We start from the raw sequence: 6,065 nt of genomic DNA, 5'->3' as shown, positions 1-6,065 counted from the left end.
GCTTCTTCATCTCCAACTTCAGCTTCTCTTTCTTTTGCCTTTTCAGCATCAGCAACTTTCCCAGACCTTAAGGTAATAGCCTTGACTTGCTCTTTAGCTTCCTTCTTGCCTGGCACTTCCGTGTCATTGGAAAGCATGCCAGGTTGACGATTGAGCACTGCATTGGCTATTTGAACGATTTGATTTTCCAAGGTCTTGATCGACACCGCCTGACTCTTGCACAACAGCTTAAGTTCCTCAAAATCAGCACTAGTGGGTGCAGCTGCACCTCCCTGTTGAGGATATGATTGCCTTTGAGCATACTGCTGTGGTTACTGGAATCCAGGTGGGTTGAACTGTTTACTCACACCTTGTTGATATGGTGGCTGAATAGCATTCTGATTATTACTCCAGCTGAAATTTGGATGATTTCTGTTGTTAGGATGATAAGTAGCTGGCACAGGCTGCTGTTATCGCAGATAATTATTCATATACTGAACAGATTCGTTAACAAGAGAATACTGATCCATAGCATGAGAACCTGCACAAAGCTCACATACCATAGCTATTTGATTGACTCCATAGGTAGCTAGAGAATTGACCTTCATAGACAGTGCTTGGAGCTGCGCTGCAATAGTGGTGGCTGCATCGACTTCCAGAATACCTGCTACCTTTCCAGACATCATCCTTTGAGTTGGGTTTTGATGCTCATTTGCAATCATAGTCTCAATTAGATTGTAAGCCTCAGTATAGCTTTTGGCCCACAAGGCGCCTCCTGCTGCTGCATCGAGCATGGGCCGAGGTTGGGCCCCCAAACCATTATAGAAACCAGTGATCACCATCCAATCGGACATTCCATGATGTGGTCACTTTCTCAACATTTCCTTGTAGCGCTCCCAAGCTTCGCACATAGATTCTATAGGTTGCTGCGCAAACTGAGTAAGAGCACTCCTCATGGTAGCAGTCTTTGCAATTGGATAAAACTTCACCAGAAACTTTTGCGCAAGATCTTGCCGAGTAGTGATGGACTCGGCTGGTTCAGAATGTAACCAGTCCTTAGCTTTATCCCTCAGTGAGAATGGGAAAAGCCTCAGCTTGATAGCCTCATCAGTCACACCATTATATTTGAAAGTACTGCAGATCTCGACAAAATTCCTTATATGCATGTTGGGGTCTTCAGTCGCAGCTCCTCCGAAAGAAACAGAGTTCTGCACCATCTGAATAGTGCCCGGCTTGATTTCAAAGGTGTTAGCTTGGATAGCCGAATGAAGAATGCTTGACTGAATGTCATCAATTTTAGGCCGAGAAATGTCCATAAGAGTTGGATCTGCCGGAAAATACGATCACCCATGATTATTGGTTCCTTCTGCTCACTTCCTGAATCTGAATCTTCAAAATCTATCATCTCCGGAATATCAAGAACTTCGTTTGTCTCCTCAGCTGTATCTAAAGTCCTCTTGCGAGTACGAGAACGCGTTTGCATAAACGCTCGCTAAAGTACCTGAAATACAACAGAAAACAATAAGTAACACGTCTTAATCACTGAGTCCTAACGACCAATGATGGTAAGTACATAAACTAAACAAATACGCCGAGTCCCCGGTAGCGGCGCCAAAAACTTGTTAGGGCGAAAACACGCGCTAATATTCATGCAAGTATACGCGTTCGCAAGTAATATAGAATACTTTCTAGTTCGTTCCCACAGAGACTCAGACTAATTATGTTCAATTAAGCTCACTCACCAATGTATGATTACTTCTCAATGTTAAGACAATAACACTTAGATTTGATTAACTAATTATTAACTACAATTAACTACTAAAATTAACCACTTAATTAACACTTCGAATTAACAATATTAAAACACTCATGAGATCACAACTTCATTACTACTCCCTTCAATAGTCATTGTTATTACCCTTAGCATGCAACAGTGATGATATTAATCGAATAACACGAAACTGATAAAAGCCAACTTTCATTGTACTAATACCATTCTACCAAACATCCACAATTCAGATAGAAGTTGAATAGTCATCAATTATGTTGAGTCCCTATATGTCTACAGAAATTGACAACATAATGATTTAAGAACAAGTTATTCCTTTTGATTACACAGGGCGAATAAAACGGTTAGAGTTACCCACTAATCATGCATCATCGGACATGACCCTATGCTAGCATGGCAAGTTCTAAATCTCAAGATCCACCGTCGCTTCACAAGAGATTAACACCCTATCTTATATGTTCGTGACGCACATAAGACGAATACGCACAACCAATACTAGATATCATACAATCATCACACACTAAGGTATTAAACAACTAACTAAAGAATTCTATAGTAAATCCGTTACGACCCCATGATCACGATTAGCCCATGTTAGCACTCATCGTCATCTTGGGTACATATGAAAACATGATAAATAAACACAAAAGAATAATAACTAAACTAATTATATTAAACCAGAGTACGTCACAAGAGTAATAGGTTCAAAGCAAAGAAAACTAGCATCCAACGTTACAACGAAATAAAGAATCACAAGAAAATATGCTTCCTCTTCATTGCAGTGTGCTAAAACGGTCTTCTTCCTTATCTCCTTCGCTCCTTGATTAATACAACGATCCAACACACGTGAAACGTCTCTGAAATCTACTTATATAGGATTCCCATAAAATTCAGATTACATAGAAGTTGGAAGCCAAACAGAATTAGAAGTCTAAAATATTTATTCTGAATTCACGACCCTGCGCGGCCGCTCAGCTATTTTATTCTGAATTCACGACCGAGCGCGGCCGCTCAGCATAGCTGAGCGGGCGCTCAGCTTCCTGCGCGGCCGCTCAGCATAGCTGAGCGGGCGCTCAGACCTCTACTGGAAAATAGTATGATTTTGCTCCGTTTCTTCGCTGTAATCTGCTCCTCTCTTCCCTCTTGCAATGCTAGACACATGCCAAGGCTGATTATTGATGAATTCTCCCCCGAAATGCAACTAATACCCTGAAATGCACAAACACTAGAAAAAACGCATCAAATACACAAAATTCTTGATTTTAAGACACCAATTTAAGCTATTATAAGACGTTCTAAGTGGTATAAAATTCCACTTATCAGGTATACCGAGGGTTCCGTCACAGAAGTCAGTAGGTCAGGTTGCCCAGCCGCATATGGTACCATACCATGAGTACAGAGTTATGAGGGATGATGTGGAGTATTGGAGAGCACATTGCCGAGAGATTATGCATCTGTTTGACCAGAGAGACAGAGGACCGTTAGCAGCCCTACAGCCAGATTACTATATGAGACAGAGGTTGCAGTCGGTTTTGATGAGTGCCACTTGGGAGCTAGATGATTTGACCCATGAGGGACCACCTTCTTTTGCAGAGTTCTACAAGATATTCCTCTTGGCACATACTTTGGTCCAGGCACTTAGGGATGAGTTGAGGCGTATTCCGCCTGGGTTTTGAGACAGTGACTACAGAATGCAGATGTATATAGATGCAGAATAGTATAACATAGTGAGTAGTGTGTATGTGTGTATTGGTAGTTTAACCTGTAGTAGTAGTTTGACTGATAGTAGTTAGTGTGACTTGTAGCCGCGGTGATAACCAGCAGAGCGAGACTTTTTGTACCAAACATTTACACTTGAGGATGGTGTCATATATATAAAAAACGAACTTTTCGAATTTTTTTTATTTAAATTTCAGTCCTCTTTTGCGTGGTTTCTGTCTTCACTTTATGGCAATTCTCTCGATCTTACAGTTTTACAGCATTTACCTTCACTTTATTGTTTTACAGCTTTACATATTTTAAATTATGTCGAAAAAAATTGAAAAAGAAAAAGAGAAAAGAACAATCATTTTATTTAACTGCTTACATTTCCTGTTTTTATATTCAGCAACTGTTTTCTTTATTTAAACCATGTGGTTAATACAGGATAAATTGTTTTCTTACCTACTGTCAATTATTTATTAAACTGTTAAAGAAATATCACTTGTTTTATTATCAGAAGATGGCACCAAAAAGAATGACTAGGACTGAGACTTCTAACAGTAATTCTGAAGGACAGACTAATGAGACCATGAACCAAAGCAGATTCAACAACATATGTTACAACAGCCACTTCGTCCTGAGCCCCAGATACCACCAACATTACTTGTTGTTACTTTTAAGCAGTTACAGTCGGTTAAACCTCCAGAATTTGATGGGTCAGCTGATCCTATTAAAGCTACCACCTGGTTAAAAGAAATAGAGAAAGAGTTTGCACTAGTGAAGATAGGTGAAGACCAGAAGACTGACTTTGCTAGTTATTTGTTGAAAGGAGAAGCAAATTATTGGTGGGAATTCAAAAAGGCTTTAGAGGGTGAAGATGTTATTGCATTGGATAGGTTTAAAGAGTTATTTTTAGAGAAACATTTTCCTCGCTATGTGAGAAATCAAATGCAGATAAAGTTTTTGGAACTGAAGTAGGGAAGTATGTCCGTGACATAGTATGAAGCCAAATTTACTGAATTGGCTAGGTTCGTCCCAGAACAAGTGGACACTGAAAAGAAACGTGTTCAAAGGTTTCAAGAGGGATTACGAATGTGGATCCGTGGATAAGTTGTAGTTTTTGAATTAACAACGTATACCGTCGTAGTCCAGAAAGCCTTGATTATCGAAGGAGAAAGTGAAAGATCTCAAAGGGATAGAGGACAGGGAAGTTTCCAAGACCGCTCTAGCAGGAAGTCGGGATTTCAAGCCCGGACAAATTTGAATTTTAAAAGGATAGGACAAGGTACCCAGAAAATAGGTAATCGTTTTCAAGCCCCCAAACAACAAGGAATTATCAGAGTCCCAGTGCCGTACTGCAGAACTTCTGAACGCAAACACACCGGCGTATGTATCAAAGCAGATGTGACATGTTTCAAATGCAAGCAGAAAGGGCACTATTCTAATGAATGTCTAACGGGAAAGACAGCATAAATTACTTTTTACCAATGTGGAAAAAAGGGCATATCGCTAGGGATTACAAAGGACCAGCAATGGCAGCTAGTATTCCTAAAGTATTGGCATTACCTCCGCCACGGCCGCCTAATCAAACCAGAGCAAGAACTTTCAACATGACAATGAAAGAAGCAGTGCAAAGTCTGAGTGTAATTGCAGGTACGCTTTTGGTGAATTCCATAGATTCAAAAGTATTAATTGATTCTAGAGCTACTCTTTCATTTATTTTTGAAGAATTTCTTGATAAGTTACATTGCGAAATCGAATGGTTGGGTGAGACGTTAATTATAAAATTAGCGAATGACGACCAAGTTCCAGTAGATCAAGTATGTCCTGCGTGCGATATAGAAATAGCTGGACATCATTTTTCTGTAGACTTGATTCCTTTTAAGTTAGGAGAGTTTGATGTCATTTTTTGAATGGATTGGTTAGCTTGTCATAATGCTCAGATCGATTGCGCGAATAAGAAAGTTAAATTGCGAACTGCCGAAAATGCAACGGTAATGTTCAAAGGCGAACAACAGCGGAAGAAATTTCTGACAGTGATGTAGACCAAACGATTGCTTCGACAAGGATGTGAGATGTACATAGCTTACATGTTAGATACTGAAAAAGGAAGTCCTAAAATAGAAGACATTCCAGTTGTATGTGAGTTTCCGGACGTTTTTCCAGACGAGCTTCCAGGGTTACCGCCAGATCGAGAAATTGAATTCACGATTGATCTAGCACCAGGTACAGAACCAGTTTTGAAAGCTCCATATCGAATGACTCCAGTTGAGATGAAGGAATTATCAACGCAACTGCAAGATCTTCTAGACCGAGGCATCATACGACCTAGTGTATCCCCATGGGTGCACCCGTATTGTTCGTGAAGAAGAAAGATGGCAGTATGCGACTATGCATTGACTATCGGGAATTGAATAAGCTCACTATTAAGAATAAGTATCCTTTACCGAGAATCAATGATTTGTTCGATCAACTAAAAGGAGCTGCATGGTTTTTGAAGATAGATTTGCGATCGGGCTATCATCAATTGAAGATTAAAGCTGAAGATATTCCCAAGACTGCGTTTTGTACGAGATATGGACATTACGAATTTCTA

General features: G+C 40.0%; 1 non-coding gene across 1 annotated transcript; it reads left to right on the top strand.

Annotated features, from left to right (window-relative positions):
• Positions 1-831: 831 nt before the first annotated feature.
• LOC141683187 (small nucleolar RNA R71) lies at positions 832-938 on the top strand. Its single transcript, XR_012560155.1, has one exon. It is a non-coding gene; the product is annotated as a small nucleolar RNA R71 (small nucleolar RNA).
• Positions 939-6,065: the final 5,127 nt, after the last annotated feature.

The sequence above is a fragment of the Apium graveolens genome, chromosome 1 (assembly GCF_009905375.1).
Source record: "Apium graveolens cultivar Ventura chromosome 1, ASM990537v1, whole genome shotgun sequence".
Taxonomy (NCBI): Eukaryota; Viridiplantae; Streptophyta; class Magnoliopsida; order Apiales; family Apiaceae; genus Apium; species Apium graveolens.
This window is presented reverse-complemented; position numbering and strand designations above follow the sequence as displayed.